Below are 11,951 nucleotides of genomic sequence, written 5' to 3' on the forward strand. Positions count from 1 at the left end.
TTAATAAAGTAAGCTTTATTGAAGAGAGAATTGAATCGCAAAAAAAAAATACTATAGAATGATAAACGCTTTGGGATTATTAATTACTTCAGGATGGACTTAATAATATGTCAGAAGAAGAAAAGCGAGACTTAAAGAAAAACCTACAAACATTTGTGAGGATTGCGGAATGAAAGAAATTCGCAAATAAAAACTGAAAATACAGGTTTGGAGCGACGCGTCAACATATGTAGAAACAGGATGAAATACTTACTGACTCAGAAGAAGTAATGAGAAGATGAGTTAAGCACTGTTGGAACTGATCAATGCCAAAAAAACAGTCACGCCTGCAAATGAAATCGTTTTGGATGTAGACAGTATAGATAACAATGACGCGCTTAACCAAAGACAAACTTTAAATCTCTTGGAGAAGACGAAATTAGGTGCGAGCGCTTAATAAAATGGAAGCGCGGTATTTATATTATATAAAAGATGAAATGATGTATACTGACGTCACTTACATAACAATGCTTAAAAAAGACGACAAAACAAAGTGTAAAAACTACCGCGAAATTTCCCTTCTCAATACAACATATAAATTACTCGCAAAAATTGTCAACAAGAAACTCATTAGTTACGCCAAAAAGTTGTTATCGGAATAAAAATGTGCTTTCAGATATGGGAGGTCGCCGACAGACCTCCTCCCTGGAAGAGTCAATGGAAAGTGCTATGAGCACAACATGAACTTGCATATGCTCTTCATAGACTTTAAACAAGCATTTGAAAGCATTGACAGAATGAATATACCCGTAATATTTGAGCAATGCGGAATCTCCGAAAAATTGACGCACATGGTAATGATGACTCTGCGCAATACCGAATCGAAAGTATTGATACAAAACAGAATATCTAAGGTATTTACAATGCAGACCGGAGTTAGACAAGGCGACACGCTTTCCACAACCATTTTTAATCTTCTACCGTCTTTCGCAATAGACGCAGTAACTGATGCAAAAAGAACTGGGCATAAACTAAACAAAGCAACACAAATATGGATATGCGTAATACCTAATTTTTGTGACATAGAAAAGGCCATCGGTGAAAATGGATTGAGAGTTAACGAGAAAAAAACAAAATATATGTTGGTGTCCAAAAATGAGATGGTACATGACACAATCGAAATCGGGACATATGAATTTGAAGCGTTGAAAATTTTCGCGTATTTGGGATTTAAACTAATTCACGGCAACGTAACGAGTATCACAATCTACGAGAGAATACGAGCAGCATTTAGAGCATCCCAGTCGCTTAGCAAACTTTGTATACGAGTATTAAAGCTGTTGAACAGACCTTGCAAAATACCGCTGTACAAATCTGTAGTCCGACCAGTTCTTTACGACGGATCGGAGTCGTGGACAATAAGGGAAGAAGACAAAAACAAATTATCCACAAGTATTCGAGAGAAAAATTTAGTATTCGAGAAAAAAATGTTGAGGCTAATATTCGCTGCAGTCAAATACAACGGTGATTGGCGTATTAGATGGAAGCATAAATTAGGCCAACCTATAAGAGAAGTTTGTTGTACGATTCATCAAAGTTCAAAGACTAAGATAGCTAGGCCATACCATGAGAATAGACCCCTCATGGGCAGACCAAGATCAAGATGGATTGACGAAGTAGAAGATGGCATGGCGGAAACTCAAGGTAAACAACTGGAAGAAATCAACCAAATATCGGGGCAAATGGAGACATTTTGTGCAGCAGGCCAAGGCTCGCACAGATATGTAGCACCAAATAATGATGATGAGGATAAGCAGGTATGACTCTTAGATTATAAATGATTATATTACACAATTAAGGCAATGCTATAGGCCTGAGTGTTAAAAAAACGGGCTTAAAGGCAAAATTCCAGCAGAATCAAGCCGGTTTTTTGTTAAGTTTACACTAACTATCAGACACACTGTGTCACTTATATCATTAACTGGAGCAGTGATGTATGTAAGGGTGTCCTATTAACTTAGATTATTTTGAATTTTAATTGAATGCGCCCAAAGGAACTAATAATAATAATAGCAATTTTGAGCTTAATGATATTTCTTTTTTCGGTCAATTGTACAACGTTGTTGCTTGTTTTGCCAAGCTTCTCCGCCAATTTGTGGTGTGCGTCTTGATGTTTTTCCACATATGGAGGAACCCACAGTTTTACGACAAATCCGAACGACAAATGATTTTTTATGAGCGTAATAGCGTAACTTAGAACGAATTCGTGGTCCATGCAAGTAGAGTACAAAATTTATTAAGGAAATTGAACATTAAAAGCAGATTTTTCATAGCAGAAATATGCTTGGTGGTTTTGCATTGACTGTAGAGAGGCGACCGCTATGAGAAAACAACTTTTTCTATCATTTGGTATTTCAAGCCGCGGGATTCGAACCCGAGTGCTAGTGGATTATAATGACACAGCAAACAATTCGACAACATAACCCTTGTAAACATTCTGGCTTACTCAAAAGGATTACTCGGGCGCACAATGTACAAACATTGTGAAAATTCACGGCCGCTCATCATTGGAATATTTTGTGGAAGCCGTTCGAGGATGTTGCAATCACGCAGCAATGAGAATTTTTGTGGTCAGTCATTTTAAAATTAGACCTATTTAGATTTCCTTTTTACGAGTTTATGGCAATGAAAACCGCTGTAGCCGAATGGATTTGTGCATTGAGTTTCACTTTACCATTCGATAGCGTCCGTTTTTTTTTTGAGACTCACTGTGGGCATGAAGCATTAAATGGTATAAAAGTTTTGTTTTTAGTGATTGTTCTTCTATAGGCAATGGAAAACCTCTAAGTGGGCTAGTGCCATAAAAAAGCTTCTAATAAAAAAGCATCTGCCGTTCGGAGCCGGAGTGAAACTGTAGATCCTGACACTTATGGAACAGCATTAAGACGCATAACGCAAATTGAAGGAGTAGCTCGGCCAAGTATTTAACAAAGGATAAGCGCGCCAATTATTTATACGTATACATGCACACATTAATCATCCATATGTCAATAACTCAAGACACATTTTTTAACTAAAAAATGAGCTTCGCCACACCGTTGATGAAAACGCGCTGACGCTACATTGAAATATCACCAAAAAACTACGTCAAAGTATTCAAAGAGTGCCAGCAGTCAGGAGGCGGCGATTAAAAGCAGTTTGCTTTCATAATATATTCACTGCAACAAAAGCAGCAGAAAGTTTCAAATAAGCAGTATTGTGTTCTATTTTTAAAATTTCAATATAAGCGCATGTCAATGAGACACCCTATATGTGTGTACATATATACATACATACTATGTTTGCTTGTCAATGCTTCTGAGCCTTTCAGAATATTTGTACGTTTTCTTTTTTTTGTACAACGTAGTGGGTGTGTATGCCATGTGGGTGTATGGGTGTGCCTGTATGGTATATGAGAGTGAGAGTACGCTATGCGCGCCTATATATATGCAAAGATATATAGCTGTGTGTGTGTGTGCATGTGCTTGCGCGTGATTTTTCGTCGCAGGGGGTGAATTATGTCTTTCCATTCATGCTCGACACTCGGCTTTGTACATTGTCAATGAGACCTCTGTGAGACGCGCTGCATCTATTCGTGGCGTTTTCTTTTTCTGCTCGTCGCTTCATAGCAAACATTTCACCTTTGATGGCAAGGCAGCAAACAGAGTTGACAAACAACAAATATTGCAAGTTATGTCAATTCTGTGAATTCTGTTGGAATATAATTTTTTAATTTTATTTTCATTTTTATTCTTTCGCTCTTTCAACACTTGCAAAGCGACTTGTGCACCTTTTTTTAGCGACTTTAGGAATATTTATTAGTTATTCATATTTCGATTTTTCCACACTTTTGCACATTTTCCTCTCCCTAAAGGACACTTTTGTACACATTCTTGCTTCTTTTTTCGCTCGCATAGTAGTTTCATTGTGTTTTTTGTTTTTGTTTTTGATACTTTTTTTTCTTCGTTATTCTTTTTGATGGTCGGTTTTACGCACTGCGGTGGACACTGCGGTCCAATGGTGCTTTCAAAATTAATTATTCACTTGCCCTGTTAAATTAACATTTGTTTAAGGTCTCATCATCATCATCATCATCTTTGCTGGTGGCAGGCAGGATGAATGGACGGATAGGCGGACGGATGTATGGCTGACGGTTGCACGAGGAAATTAAGTGAGTAAGAGAATGGTTCGTAGTAAGGAAGTAGCTCCAGTACCAGCTCCAGTTCTGCCCTCACTCGAACGTGCGTAACTGTGAAAAAATGCTTATGCTCGTACGCCACCACAACGGCAACGCCAACAAAAACTACACCCGCACTCAAATACATACTTACACATTTCTGAATGTATGTATATAAGTATGTGGTGCATATGTGCATACACACATACACATATGTATGTATATATATATATATAGTATATTATATTGAACTCCTACAAAAGTGAGCCGACGTACGAATGAGTACAAGGACTCTATAAAATTTTCAGCCGTTCGACCAAACGACCGACCGACCAGCCGACCGAGCGACTGCAAAGCGCTGCTGCGACAACAGCGACCAACACAGTTACCAGGAAAAAGGCATAAAAAAAATAAAAAAATGTAGGAAATAGGATAAAGTGCATGCGACTGAATAAAAAGCAAGCCAAATGAAACGAAAGCAACGAGACCTCAAAGCAATGATTTTCTGTGTGTTTACCGTCGTTTATGGGCAGCGTAACACAAAACCATAGATCAGTTACACATTTCCGTTTCTCTTCCTGGTTTTACGTATATATATATTTTCTTGCAGCATATAATCGTAGAATACTCATAATTTTTCACATTCTTTTTTTTTTCTTTCTTTCTTCTCACATTTTTTTCACATTTCTCTGCTCACATGTGTAATATGCAATAGGTAATTTTTCCAATTTTTCGTGTTGCACAATTTTCAATTTTAACTTTGCTTCATTTTTGTGATTTTCTGTGAATTGCTACCATGAAAATTGTTACCGAAGAATTAAGGGAAACGAACGGAATAAAAATTGTAGCGAGAAAAAAAAACAATTTCTTTTAATTCCAACAAAATCCACAACAGCAGCGGCGCAGCACAGCAAATTATCAACGACACCGACAGCGAACTACAACGACTTCAACGACGGCGACGACTACGACCACAACGCACGAACATCAACGCCAGTACTCACCAAGCCAAAAGGCTCACGTATCCTGCCAACCCAATATAGTCGGGCGCTGCAGTGTATAAAAGCGCCTATTTGTATGCTTTGTGCGATGCTTCGATGTTCAGTTCATAGCGCTGCAGTGTGCGCGCGCTCTGCTCTCTACGGTTTCTCCTTCTCTGTCTATGCGCATCTACATGCACATGTTCACCGTTCACCGTTCATTGCTATTGAGGCTGTTGAGGTCTCTGCACCATATCCTAATTTTTATTTTTGCCTTTCAAGTGCACGTAACTCTCAATTGTATTCACCTCACTTCCTTTTGTTTGTTCTCCTTCTCTTCTGAGAGAGCATCGCATAAAGCTTTCAAGCTCAAGCGGGTTAATTTGTCGCTCGCTCTACTCACAACTCAGTTTGAGCATTCCTTTGGACTAAGGCGTGAAAAGGATAACTGCATTGATGGCTTTTTGGTTAGCGTCAACGTCAAAAAACATCGCAAAAAACCATGTGCTGGTGGGTAAGGCAAAACAATGTGTCGGAATTTTGGTTTGGCTGTTTTAAAGAAAAGCGATTTTCGAGGAAAATATTTTAATTTTTTATTTATGATTTAGTTTTGTAATAATACAAATAATAAATATTTAATAAATATGTTTTTCGAAGACGTAGTTTTACTATAAAGTCAGTAGCTTTATGAAATTTTGTTTAAAATTATACAACTATTATACCGTAGCCGAATGGGTTGGTCAGAAAAAACGTAGGTTCGAGTCTCGTTGAAAGACCAAAATGAAAAAAAGTGTTTAGTTTGAGAAAAAAGGTTTATTAACAGCGGTCGCCCCTCGGCAGGCAAAGGCAAACCTCCGAGTACATATCTGGCATGAAAAAGGAGCTCGGCCAAACACCCAAAAAGGGTGTACGCGCCAATTATATACATAACTATTGGGTTGGGGAATAAGTTCGTAGCGTTTTTACCGAAGACTTTTATTTAAACAAAAAACAATAAATAGGTATATCAACGAGTTAATCAATTATATATTCGCCTTTGCTGTTTACAACCTCTTCCCACCTCTCGACCCATCTGTTGATGCCGTTTCGCGAAAATTCGCCTGGTCTGATGTCAAAGAAGTTGTTGGGCCAGTTTTTAAAGACCTCTTTGTTATCGACCCATTTTATTTGACAGGAAATCGAAAAGATGGTGATCGGTCAGTGCAAAGTCCGCAGAACTCGGCGGATGCTGAAGGACCTCAAATTCAAATTTTTGGAGTGCGGCTTTGACGACTTGTGCAACATGGGGCCTGGCGGTGTCGTGAAGGAGTATGGTTTGACCATGTCAAATTGTTGACCGCGGCATTCTTTTCGAACATTTCCCAATACACCGTGCCTTCCCAGTCCCACTACCAATCATATATCATGATCTTCTTGTGTGAAGATCCGGCTTGACTCTCGACTTTGTCATATCTCCTGAAGCTACTCACTGCTTTCTTTGCTTCATATTGCTGTATAGGCCCTATTTCTCATCTTTTGTGACGATTACGATGTTTACGACCGTGTGTTGGATGTTGGATGGTGTGCGAGATGCTGAGAAGCAATTTGAAGACGACTTTCTTTAATTTTTTTTCGTTGAGCTCGTGAGGCACCCAGGTTCCCAATTTTTCGGTAAATTCCATTGAATGAAGGTGATTGAGAATCGCTTTATTATCGCTGTTCATTTATTCCACCAATTCTCGACTGGTTTGGCGATCGTTCTCCTTTAAAAGTAATTTGAGATGTTCTTCATTGATTCAGAAGGCCTTCCGCTGTGGGCATGTCTTCGGCGTCAAAGGCGCCATTTTTCAACTTTTCAAACAGTTTCTGGGCTGTATACTCGCCTATGACATCTTCTTCATACACATCGCAAATGTCCCGGGCTGCTTCTGCAGCTTTTTGACCTCGGGTATTCCATTTCTAAGCCCAAAAAAAAACTAAATAACTCAAAAATACAAACCACATAGTTTTGGCGAACAGAAAGAGTTCTATCGAAAAAATAAAAGAAAATATAAAAACGCTATGAACTTATTCCCCAATAATTACCGCTTCCGCAGCATTTTGTTGCCACATCCTCGCTACCAACAAGTTATACGGGTTATTCCTACACGACTACATCCAGTCTGCGCGATTGAGAAATTTTATAAGGTTGTTCACATCTATACCAGCCAGCTCTTCGGGGTTTTCAAAATGGGTTAACAGTTAACATCCTCACCTTTCATTCGGCAGATCATTCACAAAGCAAGAAAATAGTTTCCTTTTTCTCCGGTTGATTACAACCAAAACAATATAAAGTATATTCCAAGCCAGAACCAGCTCGAATATCTGGAAAACTGTTATATTTTCTATTATCTAACTTCATATTCGGATACAGAGCAAAATTTTTCAAAAGAAATTATAGTCAAATGTGAAAAACGGTGTAGACTAGTGTACTGATTAAACTAGAAATTATAATATTATAGTCGGATTAGTTTCAGAAGAGTGAGGAGGGACTTGCGCTACGAGTTGAGCTTGTTATCGGCTTTATTTATTATAGCTTTATAGCTCGTGGCGCTATGGTGCGCCTTACTACCTTTTATTACATTCATCAGGCCTTTTCGGCTCATTGAGCCTTGGAAACTCTCGTATATAGTCGCTTCTTCAATTTAACATTCCACAAGTCATTTGAACAATTAAACGATTAGTCCGGCATGAAATGATGAACCAAACGCGCAACTTACAGCATAACTGCACATCTACACCTGCGACTGCCGATCGCATACGAACTGTCAGTTTTCTTACATACAAACTGAAGAGATAATCTTTCTGTGGGCATTTCATCGCATACCATTTCATTTTAAATATGTCGTCGAGAGAAGCAATTCGCTGGAATGCAAAACGTTTTGAGTTGAAAAAACCAAAACACTCCACCGAGCGAAATAGAGGAACTATCGTAGGTATACTGACAGGCCACAATTTGTTAGCGGCACATGCATACAAGATGGGAATTGCAAACACTGCTAGCTGCAGATTTTGCAATGAACTAGAAGAGAGGGAAACTCTTGAACACCTTTATGTTCTTGCCCTGCTTTAGCTAGAACCCGAATGAAATTCTTAGGAGCTTTACAATATGAGAAGTTAGAATGTCTCTCGGAGTTAGAGCTTCAGAGTTTCCTTAGATTCACAAAAGACGCAGGCTTTTTACACGATGTCTACTACAAAGAAACGTAAAGGTCTAGCTCCATTTGGTAACACTAAGAACCAAAAGGTCTATGTGATGGCTTTCAGCCAGCCACGTCAACCTAACCTAACCTAAAAAGGGGCATCCAGGTAGTGAAGAGCAAAATTAAAATTAATTAATAAAATCCCTAGGCAGGCAAAGGCAAACTTCCGGGTGTATTTCTGCCAAGAAAAAGCTCCATTTGCCATTCGGAGTCGGCTTAAAACTGGAACAACATCAAGACGCACACCACAAATAGGAGGAGCAGTTCGGCCAAACAACTAACAGAAATGTACGCTCCAATTATAATATTTATTTTATGTTTAATCAATTCGATGAGATTAAAAAATTTTAACACGAAAATTTTTGGAAATATAAAAAAAATCAAAAAAAAAGAGGTTGTCTGTAAAGTCGGTTTACTGACGATAGTTTAACGTGATAACGTCATAAGAAAATACTGATTGAATGGTTGCATTTTTCAAAAGAAAATTTTAATTTTATTTGTTTGATAGATATTTTGTATGGATATAGAGAATGAGTTAACATTAACATAACATAATATAACATAACATAACATAACATAACATAACATAACATAACATAACATAACATAACATAACATAACATAACATAACATAACATAACATAACATAACATAACATAACATAACATAACATATCATAAAGCATTCACCAACAGCTTTCATTTGATACCCATATTGTACATACACAACCAAAGGTTACCCGGGTCCACGTTTTGTTCTATATCTCGAGACCCCAGTTACGGAGCGGCATGAAAAATACTCTGTACTAAAGCATTCACCAACAGCTTCAATTTGATATCCATATTGTACAAACACATTCTAGAGTCCACGTTTTGGTCTCTATCTCGAGACCCTAGTCACGGAGCGGCATGAAAAATACTCTGGACTAAAGCATTCACCAACAGCTTCCATTTGATACCCATATTGTACATACACATCCGAAGGTTACCCGGGTCCACGTTTTGACCTATATCTCGAGCCCTATTTCCAAAATAAAATATAATCCATGTTACTCGTGGATGATGTAGCTTTCGAATGGTGAAAGAATTTTTAAAATCGGTCCAGTAGTTTTGAGCCTATTCATTACAAACAAACAAAGTTTTCCTCTTTATAATATTAGTATAGACAACATATCTTATAAGGTATGTGGTAAATATTACCATACATTTTTTCCTTCATATATATTATAATAAAAAAATTAATAATAATAACATTAAAACAACAGGTATTATTAACAAACTTGGTTTTATTTTAAATTCTTCGAGTGAATCAAATTAATAATAATCAATAAGAAGGCATATGCAAATACAAATACATGAATTTATATATGTACATATGCGCATATACATACGTATATACGCTCACTTAAGTAGGAGAGAGCAAGATGTCGAACGTTGCCGTTCGTTTGCTTTGTTTGCTTTGTCGTTCGTTCCGCGCTCTCGCTTGCAGTTCATGCAATGCAATGAGCAAGGTAACGACAAATGAGCAAGGTAACACTAATGAGCAAGGTAACACTAAAGAGCAAGGTAACACTAATGAGCAAGGTAACACTAAAGAGCAAGGTAACACTAATGAGCAAGGTAACTACATATGAGCAAGGTAACACTAATATGAGCAAGGTAACACTAATGAGCAAGGTAACGACACATTTTTTCGTGCGTGCAGCCTGTTAAATCGAATTATAAAACGTTATCACGTCAAAAATATTGAATACCCAAATGTTGCTATTCTGCGAATTTCACTGTTTCCTGCTGCATTGGCTTCGAAGTAAATTGGATGAATTAGCTGTCAAACCCTGAATTTGATAGTTTCTGGCATGCGGATCAAAGCATACGATATAACGTACTTAATATCGTATACCTTTTACCATGAGCGGTCTACACAAGCGATATATGTATCTCTTAAAGGGGTAGTATGGTATTTTTTTTTTTTTTTTAATTTTTTTTTTTTTTTTTTTTAAATTATTCTATAACATCTTAAGATTGTTGTGTGAAAGTTTGAAGTGCATTAGAGTAAAATTGACAAAGACACAAAGGATTAAGTATCTATCTCTCCAACCGGATTTCACGCTGCCGAAAATCTTTAAACGCGTTTTTCTCACACTTGCCTTTTTTACGGTCGGTGTCCACTGTAGATTCATATCTACTGCACCGATTCTTTTCAAATTTGGTTTTTTTGTTTCTTTACTTTATTCACAAGGTAATGACGTCGAGTTTTTTTTTTTTTTTTAATTTTGTCATATTTTAAAACAACAAAGTTTTCAAGTTTTTTTTATGAAAAATCGGTGTTTTGACTTCAAAGCGCTTTAAAAAATTTAAAAAAAAAAAAAAAAAAAAAAATCGACGTTGTTACCTGCGAAACTTTATTAGCTGATGAAATCAATTTGGTTTTTTGATTTTAGTTGATCCAGTAATGAGTTCTGAGGGACACCGCAATAAAACTTTTTTATGAGACGTCCGCGAAGATTCGCTGCCACCAACTCATTTCTTCATAAAAATCAATGAAAATTTCACACAATATTCTTTAAATATGACTTTATAATGAAGTAATTTTAAAATTTTGAATAAATCAACTGTGTCGACAAAAAAAATTTCGAAAAATATGCTTGTTTTACACCGAATTAACCATACTACCCCCTTAAGGGGGTAGGGGGATTTTTCGAAATTTTTTTTGTCGACACAGTTGATTTATTCAAAATTTTAAAATTACTTCATTATAAAGTCATATTTAAAGAATATTGTGTGAAATTTTCATTGATTTTTATGAAGAAATGAGTTGGTGGCAGCGAATCTTCGCGGACGTCTCATAAAAAAGTTTTATTGCGGTGTCCCTCAGAACTCATTACTGGATCAACTAAAATCAAAAAACCAAATTGATTTCATCAGCTAATAAAGTTTCGCAGGTAACAACGTCGATTTTTTTTTTTTTTTTTTTTTTTAAATTTTTTAAAGCGCTTTGAAGTCAAAACACCGATTTTTCATAAAAAAAACTTGAAAACTTTGTTGTTTTAAAATATGACAAAATTAAAAAAAAAAAAACTCGACGTCATTACCTTGTGAATAAAGTAAAGAAACAAAAAAACCAAATTTGAAAAGAATCGGTGCAGTAGATATGAATCTACAGTGGACACCGACCGTAAAAAAGGCAAGTGTGAGAAAAACGCGTTTAAAGATTTTCGGCAGCGTAAAATCCGGTTGGAGAGGTAGATACTTAATCCTTTGTGTCTTTGTCAATTTTACTCTAATGCACTTAAAACTTTCACACAATAATCTTAAGATGTTATAGAATAATTTAAAAAAAAAAAAAAAAAAAAAATGAAAAAAAAAAAAAATACCATACTACCCCCTTAAGCTGGCCACAAACAGGGTACAATTTCCAGCGATTTATTGCAGTTGGAAGAAAATCCATCGTATATGGCGAGGTACAGGCACAAATCCAAAGTAATTGAAAATTTTCATTTACCAGGGATTTGTTGCGCAGTTTGTGAATTTTCTCATATTTTTACTGACCGTCGTC

The 11,951-nt window shown here is 36.7% G+C and overlaps 1 protein-coding gene across 1 annotated transcript in view; it reads right to left on the reverse strand.

Moving 5' to 3' along the window:
* Positions 1-5,216, reverse strand: part of LOC128863168 (uncharacterized) — an 88,349-nt gene extending 83,133 nt beyond the window's left edge. Inside the window, exon 1 of the mRNA XM_054102166.1 lies at positions 4,713-5,216. The gene's annotated coding sequence lies outside the window, so the exon portion shown is untranslated. The remainder of the gene's footprint in view (positions 1-4,712) is intronic.
* Positions 5,217-11,951: the final 6,735 nt, after the last annotated feature.

This window comes from Anastrepha ludens, chromosome 5, assembly GCF_028408465.1.
Source record: "Anastrepha ludens isolate Willacy chromosome 5, idAnaLude1.1, whole genome shotgun sequence".
Lineage (NCBI taxonomy): Eukaryota > Metazoa > Arthropoda > Insecta > Diptera > Tephritidae > Anastrepha > Anastrepha ludens.